The sequence below is a fragment of the Oncorhynchus masou genome, unplaced genomic scaffold, assembly GCF_036934945.1.
Source record: "Oncorhynchus masou masou isolate Uvic2021 unplaced genomic scaffold, UVic_Omas_1.1 unplaced_scaffold_7567, whole genome shotgun sequence".
Lineage (NCBI taxonomy): Eukaryota > Metazoa > Chordata > Actinopteri > Salmoniformes > Salmonidae > Oncorhynchus > Oncorhynchus masou.
In genome coordinates, this window is record NW_027014032.1 from 1 (window position 1) to 14,079 (window position 14,079).

The window sequence follows — 14,079 nt, forward strand, 5'->3', positions numbered from 1 at the left end:
GAGTGGTCTACAGCGTATCATGAGGTATTCTACCTCAAGCGAGCAATAGACATTGAGCACCAGCTGCTATTGACAAATAGATACACCCCAACAACCTCTATAAACTCAATCTTGCCAGTTTGTTTCAAAAGGTGGAGGCTGACCTTTGCAAATGGATGGACCTACCTTCTCAGTCTACTGGGTAGAATCAATGTAATTAAAATGAATGTCCTGCCCAGATTTCTATATCTGTTTCAATCCCTGTTTCCCGCAGCATTTTTTCCTATCTCGACAAGCTGACCAGACGGTTTATCTGATTAATGCAAAACCCCTAGGTTGGCCTGGATAAACTGGACCCTTGACTACAGTCAAGGGGCTTAAACTCCCTAATTTTAGAATATACTACTGGGCTGCACAGTCTAGGTTTCTGGCTCAGAGGTTTCAGACAATGGTCCTCCCTCATGGTTGAACTTGAAGAGCTTGAGATAAATGATGACACTGGGGCAGAATTGTTTTACAAATGGGACAGAAAATCTATAAAAACCATCCCAGACAACCCTTTAATCATACATTCTGTCCTGGCATGGTGCAAACTGCATGAGCTGTTCAGACGAGAGGGATTCCTTTCCCTAAAACCTCTCTATGGAACAATATATTGATCCCTATGTTTTTCCAGAATATTAACTTTAGACCATGGTCTGATAAGGGGGATCACTTTCTGGAACATTGTTACGAGGAGGGAGTTCTATGTCTTTTGATCAGCTGAAACAGAAATACCACTTGGCCTAACAGGGACTTCTTTAGCTACCTACAACTACAAAACTTTATTTGGGTGACTCTCAAGGGACAATGGAACCTACCTAAGATGTCACCTATTGAACAACACTGCCACGCAGACCAACCACTGTTCAAGACCATTTCCCGTGTATATGATGCCTTATGTCAGGACTAACACTGCCTGGGCTAGATAAACCCCGGGCCTTAGATGGGGAAAGATCTGGCTGATCTTGATGAGGATCTATGGAGTGACCTATGCAGGGATGGTGTTACATCCACATTGAACTCCAGATACAGACTGATCCTGTTTAATTTCCTCCATCCGCTCTATATCACCCCATCTAGACTGCACAAGTTCAACCCAGATATTTCCTCCCTATGTTTTAGATGTGGCTCAGATGAAGGAACATTCCTCCATTCCAATTGGCAGTGTTCAAAACGGCACGGTTTCTGGCAGGGGGTATGCGATACCATATGCTCAATTCACGGGGTTTCATTCCCTTTAGACCCAGAGGTCTGTCTACTGGGTAACTTTACTAACACCAATCTTAGGCAAAGCCATAATATAAAGCTACCAGGAATATTCAAACTACTAATTTTGAAAATTACTCTCTCCAGAAATAAGTCTCTCACTGTTGCCGCCTGCTACCGACCCCCTCCAGCTCCCAGCTGTGCCCTGGACACCATTTGTGAATTGATCACCCCCATCTAGCTTCAGAGTTTGTTCTGTTAGGTGACCTAAACTGGGATATGCTTAACACCCCGGCAGTCCTACAATCTAAGCTAGATGCCCTCAATCTCACACAAATCATCAAGGAACCCACCAGGTACAACCCTAACTCTGTAAACAAGGGCACCCTCATAGATGTCATCCTGACCAACTGGCCCTCCAAATACACCTCCGCTGTCTTCAACCAGAATCTCAGCGATCACTGCCTCATTGCCCGTATCCGCTACGGAGCCGCAGTCAAAGACCACCCCTCATCACTGTCAAACGCTCCCTAAAACACTTCTGTGAGCAGGCCTTTCTAATCGACCTGGCCCGGGTATCCTGGAAGGACATTGACCTCATCCCGTCAGTTGAGGATGCCTGGTCATTCTTTAAAAGTAACTTCCTCACCATTTTAGATAGGCATGCTCCGTTCAAAAAATGCAGAACTAAGAACAGATACAGCCCTTGGTTCACTCCAGACCTGACTGCCCTCGACCAGCACAAAAACATCCTGTGGCGGACTGCAATTGCATTGAATAGTCCCTGCGATATGCAACTGTTCAGGGAAGTCAGGAACCAATACACGCAGTCAGTCAGGAAAGCTAAGGCCAGCTTCTTCAGGCAGAAGTTTGCATCCTGTAGCTCCAACTCCAAAAAGTTCTGGGACACTGTGAAGTCCATGGAGAACAAGAGCACCTCCTCCCAGCTGCCCACTGCACTGAGGCTAGGTAACACGGTCACCACCGATAAATCCATGATTATTGTAAACTTCAACAAGCATTTCTCAACGGCTGGCCATGCCTTCCGCCTGGCTACTCCAACCTCGGCCTACAGCCCCGCCCCCCCCCGCAGCTCCTCGCCCAAGCCTCTCCAGGTTCTCCTTTACCCAAATCCGGATAGCAGATGTTCTGAAAGAGCTGCAAAACCTGGACCCGTACAAATCAGCTGGGCTTGACAATCTGGACCCTCTATTTCTGAAACTATCCGCCGCCATTGTTGCAATCCCTATTACCAGCCTGTTCAACCTCTCTTTCATATCGTCTGAGATCCCCAAGGATTGGAAAGCTGCCGCAGTCATCCCCCTCTTCAAAGGGGGAGACACGCTGGACCCAAACTGTTACAGACCTATATCCATCCTGCCCTGCCTATCTAGGTCTTCGAAAGCCAAGTCAACAAACAGGTCACTGACCATCTCGAATCCCACCGTACCTTCTCCGCTGTGCAATCTGGTTTCCGAGCCGGTCACGGGTGCACCTCAGCCACACTCAAGGTACTAAACGATATCATAACCGCCATCGATAAAAGACAGTACTGTGCAGCCGTCTTCATCGACCTTGCCAAGGCTTTCGACTCTGTCAATCACCACATTCTTATCGGCAGACTCAGTAGCCTCGGTTTTTCGGATGACTGCCTTGCCTGGTTCACCAATTACTTTGCAGACAGAGTTCAGTGTGTCAAATCGGAGGGCATGCTGTCCGGTCCTCTGGCAGTCTCTATGGGGGTGCCACAGGGTTCAATTCTCGGGCCGACTCTTTTCTCTGTATATATCAATGATGTTGCTCTTGCTGCGGGCGATTCCCTGATCCACTTCTACGCAGACGACACCATTCTATATACTTCCGGCCCGTCCTTGGACACTGTGCTATCTAACCTCCAATTGAGCTTCAATGCCATACAACACTCCTTCCGTGGCCTCCAACTGCTCTTAAACGCTAGTAAAACCAAATGCATGCTTTTCAACCGATCGCTGCCTGCACCCGCATGCCCGACTAGCATCACCACCCTGGATGGTTCCGACCTTGAATATGTGGACATCTATAAGTACCTAGGTGTCTGGCTAGACTGTAAACTCTCCTTCCAGACTCATATCAAACATCTCCAATCGAAAATCAAATCAAGAGTCGGCTTTCTATTCCGCAACAAAGCCTCCTTCACTCACGCCGCCAAACTTACCCTAGTAAAACTGACTATCCTACCGATCCTCGACTTCGGCGATGTCATCTACAAAATTGCCTCCAACACTCTACTCAGCAAACTGGATGCAGTTTATCACAGTGCCATCCATTTTGTCACTAAAGCACCTTATACCACCCACCACTGCGACTTGTATGCTCTAGTCGGCTGGCCCTCGCTACATATTCTCCGCCAGACCCACTGGCTCCAGGTCATCTACAAGTCCATGCTTGGTAAAGCTCCGCCTTATCTCAGTTCACTGGTCACGATGGCAACACCCATCCATAGCACGCGCTCCAGCAGGTGCATCTCACTGATCATCCCTAAAGCCAACACCTCATTTGGCCGCCTTTCGGTCCAATACTCTGCTGCCTGTGACTGGAGCGAATTGCAAAAATCCCTGAAGTTGGAGACTTTTATCTCCCTCACCAACTTCAAACATCTGCTATCTGAGCAGCTAACCGATCGCTGCAGCTGTACATAGTCTATTGTTAAATAGCCCACCCATTTTCACCTACCTCATCCCCATACTGTTTTTATTTATTTACTTTTCTGCTCTTTTGCACACCAATATCTCTACCTGTACATGACCATCTGATCATTTATCACCCCAGTGTTAATCTGCAAAATTGTAATTATTCGCCTACCTCCTCATGCCTTTTGCACACAATGTATATAGACTCCCCTTTTTTCTACTGTGTTATTGACTTGTTAATTGTATGCTCCATGTGTAACTCTGTGTTGTCTGTTCACACTGCTATGCTTTATCTTGGCCAGGTCGCAGTTGCAAATGAGAACTTGTTCTCAACTAGCCTACCTGGTTAAATAAAGGTGAAATAAATAAATAAATAAAATTGCTGCAATGTGGCTATCGGAAGTTAATAGTTGTATCCATTTGAAGAAAATCACTTACTGCTTGAGGAATAAGTTAAAGACATTTTACAGAATTTGGCAACCTTTTATTGACTATATGGAGAATCTCCCCACATCTCATTGATTGAATCTATATATAATCCTCACATGATGTTTCACACGTAATGTATAATATGTAGCCTACGGCGGGTGATCCCTGGTCTAACTAACTAATAAACTAAACACACAATACTAAGACCAAGGCGTGACAACATAATTATTATAATTTTTTGTTTTTTTGTTACGCTCGTCTGTTACTGTCACTGTCCTATCGCTGTTCACTATCTTTTCACTTTTGTTTTGAATGTTCTTAATTGGAAAAATGCAAAAATAAAATATTTTTAAAATATTTAAAATATAGACACACCCCCACCCCCTTGTCTTACCAGATGTAGCTGTTCTTAGTCATACCGGATACACAGAAAACCCAGCCAATGGTATATTATCCGTGTTGTCGCTCAACCACGCATTCGGTGAAACATAAGATATTACAGTTTAATGTCCCGCTGTTCGGAGAGTCTGAACGAAGATCATCCTGTTAATTCTCCAGTAATTTCACGTTGAATAATAGAACTAATGGTAGAGGTGGGTTGGCCCACCGACCAACAAATTCTCACCCCAATCTCAGCCCCTGTATTTTCTTCACGCGAATGACAGGGGATTTGTGCCTGGTCTCAAAGTAGTAGTAGTAGTCGGACTCATTAAAGAAAAAAAAATCTTTGTCCAGTTTGAATTGAGTAATCGGGATTCTGATATCTAGAAGCTATTTTTGGTCACAAGACACAGTAGCAGCAACATCATGTACAAAATAAGTTCAACAATGCAACAAACACCAAAATTAGCACAGTTGGTTAGGAGCCTGTAAAACGGCAGCCATCCCCTCCAGTGCCATTGAAGCAAATGTGTAAAGGCTGGGGGGTCCCTGAAGGTTGTGCTGTGAAACACTGGTTTAGGATTTGAGGAAGGTTGCATTCAATAAATCAAAATTAAGAGGAACTCAGACCTCTCTTCTGCTTCTTCTTTTCATCCTCCTCTCCAACAAGGGGCACCTCTACACCGCCAGTGTCCTGCTTGGAAGCATTTCCTACCGGACCAGTAAGGCATAAGAAAAACAGTGTTTTTAATAAGACATAATTCATTATTGCCCACCTCCAGAGGATTATTGCCCATCTTCCTGATAGGAAACAGAGAGAAAGAAAGAACTAGAGACTGTCTGATGAAACTCACCTCCACTCATCCTGGCAAACACATCTGGGAAGTTCTTCTCCAGACACTGCCTGCATTTGGATGGCTCAGGCATGTACTCACAGTACTCTGTTGGCAAGGAGCACACTGGAAAACCAACAACAGAGGTGTTAGACCTTGACAGACCTTGGATTGGTCTGAGGACAGCAAACTTACATTGTCAAAGCACTAAAAACAGATGCTTGTCATGGCCTGCCATGTCACAGTGAACATGGACTGCCACTTTAATCAATGCATAACACCTAACTCACCATGAAAACTGCTGCAATATGTTTGACTGATGATGCTACTCCTATTGTAGTTACTTTGCACTCAATACATTTTTATTTATTTTACCTTTATTTAACTATGCAAGTCAGTTAAGAACAAATTCTTATTTTCAATGACAGCCTAGGAACAGTGGGTTAACAGCCTTGTTCAGGGGCAGAACGACAGTAAGTTATTATAATGTTCAGAGTAAATACTTGTATTTAGGGGGGGAAATGCCCAACCGACGTGCAGTACGAAAAACTAGGCAGCCATTTCCTAAGTTGCGTCACCGGAAGCCCTTTCCAACAGTCTTGAAGAAGTTCCCACATATGCTGAGCACATGTTGGCTGGTTAGTTTGCTTTGGGTCATTGTCCTGTTGAAAAACAAATGATAGTCCCACTAAGCACAACCAGATGGGATGGCATATTGCTGTAGAATGCTGTTGTAGCCTTGCTGGTTAAGTGTGCCTTGAATTCTAAATAAATCATAGACAGTGTCACCAGCAAAGCACCCCCACACAATCACAACTCCTCCTCCATGCTTTACTGTGGGAACCACACATGCGGAGATCATCCGTTCACCTACTCTGCGTCCTCACAAAGACACGCCCGGTTGAAACCAAAAGTCTCAAATTTGATTCATCAAATCAAACGACAGATTTCCACATGTCTAATGTCCATTGCTCATATTTCTTGGCCAAACAAGTGTCTTCTTCTCATTGGTGTCCTTTAGAGGTAGGTTCTACGTAGCAATTTGACCATGAAGGCCTGATTCAAGCAGTCTCCTTTCAACAGTTGATGTTGAGATGTGTCTGTTACTTGAACTCTGTGAAGCATTTATTTGGGCTGCAATCTGAGGTGCAGTCAATTGTCGATTTCTGAGGCTGGTAACACTAATGAACTTGTTGTCTGCAAGGTTCTTCCTTTCCTGTAGCGGTCCTCATGAGAGCCAGTTTCATCATGGCGCTTGATGGTTTTTGCGACTTCACTTGAAAAACATTCAAAGTTCTTAAGATTTTCCGTATTGACTGACCTTCATGTCTTAAAGTAATGGTGGACTGTCATTATTCTTATCTTATTTGAGCTGTTCTTGCCGTAATATGGACTTGGTCTTTTACCAGATAGGGCTATCATCTGTGTACGCCACCTACCATGTCACAACTGATTGGCTCAAATGCATTAAGAAGGAAAGAAATTCCACAAATACATTTTTAACAAGGAACATCTGTTATTTGAAATGCATTCCAGGTGACTACCTCCTGAAGCTGGTTGAGAGAATGCCAAGAGTCTTCGAAGCTGTATCCTCATACCCCCGCTCACCTCATACCCCCGCACATCCACTCGGAACTGGTACCCCTTTTGTATGGCCAAGTTATCATTCATTACTCATTGTGTTTTTATTATTACGTGTTTTACTTTTCTAATATTGCTCTATTTTCTTTCTCTCTGCATTGTTGGGAAGGGCCCATTAGTAAGCATTTCACTGTTAGTCCACACCTGTTGTTTACAAAGCATGTAACAAATACAATTTTCATAGCTGCTCAACCAAAATATACTGTGTAGTATTGTGTTCATAAACGGAAACTTTATTTTGAAACGTTTTTAGACCTGTTAATGCCGCTTAATGCCGCTGATTTCACAGTGAGCTATTAGTTTCTCGAGCAGCCTGCCCTTCCCAGCGCCAGACTGTGACGTCACCTGCGAAGCATCCTTTCTCTCGTCTGTCGAACGTTCTCCATCCACCCACCCAACTGCGGTATTGACATAACTAAACACTGGCCAAATATAATCAAACGTTTATATATATATATATATATGTATATATATATATACAGTGATAATTAAAATCATATTGTACATGTTATAGAACAACATGTATTCAGATTTGCTTTTATGCAAACACATTGCCAGTGTACTTACTAAACCATAGACAACCCTCACAAACACATTTGTCTCACTTGGAAAGTCAGTGTATTTGACATCTTTCAATGACAATAACCTCTCTGAAATAATAATCTACTTGAATCATTGGTTTGTGGAAATCACAATGAATTAGTGTGCTTGCTGAAGGAAAGACCACTCTAGATTTATTATGCACAGTTCAGACACAGAACTGATGACAAGTCAAACTGAATAAAAATTAAGAGCGGGCTGAAAAAGGTTGAGTTATTCTTGACATGGGATTGGTTTCATCCAACCGCTCCTCAACACTACAGGCTTCTAGTTGGATTTGAGCCAAATTCAGGCATAACAGTGAATAACGAAAAAGCCAATAAAGACGATTCACACCTGTTCAGTGATGAAGTTAATGTTTTAAACAGTGAATAAGATTGCTTTAATGTGTCTTGGCTAATGTAACGTGTCTTCAGATTTAATGACTCCCTTATACTAAGGAAACATAGTCTCCTCATCCCTAAAATAAACCATGAGATATGTGAGAGAGCAATATCACTGTGTGCAACGTAGACATTCTATTTTCTCCCGCAAAACTATTTGTATATTGATGTAGAGCCAATTGGCTATGAATGTTTCCACTTCTTTTGAGAAGTCTGTTTTTACCGTCAGTTGCTGGTTTCAAAGAGCACAAAAAATGTCAAAAACCATGAGCCTTTAGCAATTCAACCTCCACAGAAACCATCTTAATATGCACTACCATTTCTACCGACAGTGGAAGAACTGCTCTCTAAAACTTTTATCAAATATAATTTATTTTAATTTGCATGCATTTGCATAAACTGTAATGTTTTTCAACAACACAGTGGTAGACATTTTAAATGCTACTGCTCTTTCACCATTTCAGCTACAAACATTGAAACAACTAAATTATTTTTACTTTATACATTATAACTATTTAAATCATTTTTCATTATCATAAAATAACCCACCAACAGTAATATTTACTCTTGAACTGTTAAAGCTAGAGACACAAAATTAACTTTCTCATGTTATCAATCAAAACAATCTTTCCACCCTATCTATACTATTTGAACTATAAACAATAAAAAATATGCATAAATTCACATGGTTTTGAGAATGAGAAACAGTAATACAGTGGTAGCTATTCAAAACGGTCCTGCTCCTAAACCAATGAAGCTACAACAGCTTTAAAACATTCAGGCTATCCTAACGCCAAATTTCCTATAAACCTTTATGAACTATTTTGATTTGCATAAATTAGCATAACACTTCATGAATTCAATAAAAATGTCAAAAACCATGAAGCTTTTAGCAATTTAACCTCCACAGAAACCATCTTAATATGCATTACAATTTCTACCGATAGTGGAAGAACTGCTCTCTAAAACTTTTATCAAATATACTGTATTTTAATTTGCATAAATTTGCATAAACTGCAATGTTTTCAAAGTCAAACAACAACACAGTGGTAGACATTTTAAATGCTACTGCTCTTTCACCATTTCAGCTCCAAACATTGAAACAACTAACATTTTTTTACTTTATACATTATAACTATTGAAATAATTTTTCATTATCATAAAATAACCCACCAACAGTAATATTTACTCTTGAACTGTTAAAGCTAGAGACACTAAATTAACTTTCTCATGTTCAGGCTATCCTATCAATCAAATCAATCTTTCCACCTATCTATACTTTTTGAACTATAACAATAAAAAATATACAAAAATTAACATGGTTTTGAATGAGAAACAGTAATACAGTGGTAGCTATTCAAAACGGTCCTGCTCCTAAACCAATGAAGCTACAACAGCTTTAAGACATTCAGGCTATCCTAACGTCAAATTTCCTATAACCCTTTATGAACTATTTTGATTTGCATAAATTAGCATAACACTTCATGGATTCAATGCCAACCATAAGAACACAGTGGTACACAATTTAAAAGCTACTGCTTTTTTAACAATTTCAGCTACAAACATTAAAACAACTAACATTAGTAAAAAATAACCACCAACACTATACACCAACACCAACACAATAGTAACTCTTGAATTGTTCAAGGTAGAGACACCGAACCAAATTCACATGTTCAGGCTATCCTATTTAATCAAATAATCAAATCAAATCTACCTACTTTTTCAACTATAACCAGTCACTATCATTGCTACTGCAGTCACTATAACTACTATAACTCATTTCCCAACCATAAATACTTTAAGACTAGCTAGCAAGCACACATATTTTTCATTAGGAAATGTACTTTTCTAGGTTCACAATGAATTTACTTGAATCACCAGCAAATACATAAAACCCAAAGACAAAGGAAAATCTTAATTGAGCTCTAACCAATTAATTAATTTCTACTTTTAGCTATGGAACGTCAACATAACATAAAAATGTTAAAATTCGTATCTAACAGACAACTATCTCCACCTTCCTTGACTTCCTTCACATCTGGTTAATATTCTTTAGAACACACCATATTCCACTAGAGTAGAAGAAGAAAAATCATACAAAGTCAGATATTTTGTTCTCCTTGTGTACCTTTTCATAAAAGCGTCTCAGAGTAAGCCGAGGAGTGCTGATCTAGGATCAGTTTTGTATTTTAAATCACAATGAATAAGTCTGAGACGCTTTGCGAGTACAGGCCCTCACCCTGGACCAGTGATTGGAAGTTACTACTCCTCCCTGACACTGTATTTGCGCTGCTGATCTCGGTCCCAGTCTCAGGCGAGGCTGGCGGTACCTCCTCCCTTCTTCCTCCCCAGCAGTCTGTTGAACAGCTTCTGGAAGTTCCCACTGAAGGCAGAGCTGGAGAAGTAGTACACGATGGGGTTCAGCACGCTGTTGAAGTAGGTGAAACACACAGAGGTGTAGAACGCCAAACTGGCCTCTTTGAAATAATGGCACTCGTTGTACCAGGCCTTGAGGATCCACACAGCGATCCGAGACACTGTACTGGGGAAGAAGCAAATTATGAAGATGAGTGCCACGGCCATGACAAACTGCACCGCACGTTTGATCTTCCCCCGGTGTCGATCGTCTTGTTCTTCAGCTGCCAGGTGATGCAGACCGTGCAGAAGGTGACAATGGCAGTGGGCAAGAAGAACTGGGTCACGTATAAGGTGTTGTGCCACGTAGACAGCGGGCTGAAGCCCATGCAGATGTTGAAGCCTCACACTGTGTCTGGTTGTTGTGGTAGAATAAGTGATTGTTGGTCAGCAGGTACCCGGCTTTGAAGTATGATCATCCCCCACAGGCCCAGAGACACCCACAGAGCATAATTCAGGCCCATCCGGTTGATCTTGTTCATGGGGTGAACGATCTTGAGGTAACGGTCGACAGCCACTGCAGTGAGGAAGAGGATGCCAGCGCCGCGGTTGGCCGTCAACATGAACAGCATAATCCGGCACATGGCATCACCATGGATCCAGTGCTTGCCGCGTCGGTAGTAGTCGGCTCTGAATGGAAGACAGAACAGGACGATGGAGTCGGCAACGGCCAGCTGTGTGAGGTAGACAGAGTTGGGCTTCCAGGTGTCCATGTGGAAAATAAACATCCACAGAGCCACAACATTCCCCATCAGCCCAAACATGAACTCCAGCACCAGGATGGGAGGCAGGACATGGTCCAGGATGGGAGACTCAAAGGCGCAGCAGTCATCTTCTGTAGTAGTGAAGTTTGCCATGGGTCAAACGATACGCTTTTAACAGGAGAGACCGTCTGTGTGCTGCTTTGCTCCTCTCTGAAAATAGTCAATATTGATAGTGTTGTCTAGGCACCTCTGCCTAACCAGGATTTTATTGTTGTGGTCATAAACATCTTCCTGGTGCCAACAATGTGGAGAGAGTGTGTGGTGTGCAGTGTGTTATCTCTGAGATCTGTAGGCAGATGGCACTGACTGAGTACACCAACAGCCCAGGGATTATGGGGTGTAGGGTCCCAAAGACCCTCCCCCTAAGATTCATATGCTTGTCTCACTACTGTGCTGTTGCTATGTGTCTTATCTCTGACACTATACTTTGCACAAGCTATCTACTTTCATCTTTGCGGTTAAAGCCTAGCAAGTGTGCCTGCAGAATAAAACAGACCGAAACTAGAAAAAGACAGGCAATAACAAGTGTCTGGTTTTCTACATTTTGATCTTGTGAAAAGTGGTCAATGCTAATGAATTCAGAGAAGTTACTGTCCAGGTTACCTCAGCTTATTGCAGCACATATACACTGAAGTAGATGATTACACCATCAGGGAAGTGATCAAAGTATATAATCAGCTGCGCCCTTTGGTTGGCTGCAGAGCTTACTGTGAAACATGCATGCTGTGCTTCCATTGTTAACTTCTCTCTGCAATATCATTAATAAAGGTTTGGTTTATTTAAAGAAGATAGCCTGACTGCTGATTTCACCAATAAGCCAATGATTGACAAGGAACAAGAAACCTACCCCGATAGGGGTCATTATAAAACTATTATGCTGGTGGAAAGATCATACTCGTGGGTACATAAGGGAGCGCAAGGGTTCCCAGAATACAGTTAACTTAAAGGTCACGACACCTGGTCTGGTTCAGTAGGCACAAATTGGAAGAAAATGTGCCTAATGAAGCAATTTTAAAGGGAGGTCATCTCGGACTCTTATCTATTCTTTATCATTGTGATAGGAGAGTTGCTGGTTTGAGGGAAACACCATCCATCTTTTGCATCCTGAGATGCCAGTGAGCCTTATCCAATAGTTAGACAAATAGATCCTGGTAAATGTGATATCTAATTCTTTCAGAAAATGTTAACTACCTGATTATGTGCAGCCCAATTTCTATTTCATTAAATGAAATAATACAATGGCAGTATGAACATACATTGCAGACAGTACAGTGAGATGTACTTACAGAGTGGGATGATGAAGAGAGAGGTCTGAAAGAAGGACTAAAGAATGAGCAAGTGAATGAGCAACATTTATTACCCTAAGATTTTGCTGAGTGAAAAGCGTTTGGGAAGGAATCACATCAGACCAGACCTTTGGCGACTGAGAGAGACAGAGACAGACCGCAGCTATCAAGAACTGAAAAATGCCAAAAGGGAGTGGCCAAGTCCACAGTTTCTATACAGTAAATAAAATAGATATAAAACAACTCCTTTTTAATGTTAATGTATACATTTGGCCAGGTTGTTGTTACATGTTGCATACATTTTCAGTAAAAGTGCACATCGGGTCTTCACTTCTTGACTTCTCCAAGATCTTCAATGCTGTCGTCATCCACCTACAATGGAAAGACAGATGGTTAGTGTGTGTAATATACATCTCATTCAGGTACACACAGACTACTCGTCTATTTCCTGTAACTAACCTAGACTTGGCGCTCCGGTACCGCATGCTGTGCGGTAGCAGAGAGAACAGTCTATGACCTGGGTGACTGAGTCTTCCTCTGACTGCCTAGTATATAGGCCCTGGATGGCAGGAAGCTTGACCCCAGTGATGTATTGGACCGTACACACTACCCTCTGTTGCACCATACAATAAGATGCCGAGCAGTTACCTTACCAGGCAGTGATGCTGGCAGTGATGCAGGATGCTTTCAATGGTGCAGCTGTAGAACTTTGAGGATCTGGGGACTCATGCCAAATCTTTTCAGTCTCCTGAGGGGGAAAAGTTGTTGTCGTGCCCTCTTCATGATTGTCTTGGTGTGTTTGGACCATGAGTTTGTTGGTGATGTGGACAACAAAGAACTTGAAGCTCTCAACCTGCTCCTCTACAGCCCCGTTGATGTGAATGTGGTGTGTTCAGCCCTCCTTTTCCTGTAATCCATGATCAGCTCCTTTGTCTTGCTCATGTTGAGGGAGAGGTTGTTGTCAGGTCTCTGACCTCCTCCCTATAGGCTGTATCATCGTTGGCGGTTATCAGACCTACCACTGTTGTGTCATCAGCAAACTTAATGATGGTGTTGGAGTCATGCTTGAACTGGGAGTACAGGATGGGACTAAGCACGCACCCCTGATGGGCCCCCGTGTTGAGTATCAGCGTGACATGTGTTGTTGCCTACCCTTACCACCTGGGGGTGGTCCGTCAGGAAGTCCAGGATCCAGTTGCAGAGGGAGGATTTTAGTCCCATGGTCCTTTCTTAGTCATGAGCTTTGTGGGCACTGTGGTGTTGAACATTGAGCTGTAGTCAATGAAGAGCATTATCACATAGTTGTTCATTTTGTCCAGGTGGGAAAGGGCAGTGTGGAGTGCGATTGCGTCATCTGTGGATCTGTTAGTGCGGTATTCAAATTGGGTCTAGGGTTTGGTGTTTATGTACGCCATGACCAGCATTTCAAAGCACTACCGACATGAGTG

At 42.6% G+C, this 14,079-nt stretch overlaps 1 pseudogene; it reads right to left on the reverse strand.

Annotated features, from left to right (window-relative positions):
* Positions 1–10,476: 10,476 nt before the first annotated feature.
* Positions 10,477–11,502, reverse strand: LOC135537365 (hydroxycarboxylic acid receptor 2-like; annotated as a pseudogene).
* Positions 11,503–14,079: the final 2,577 nt, after the last annotated feature.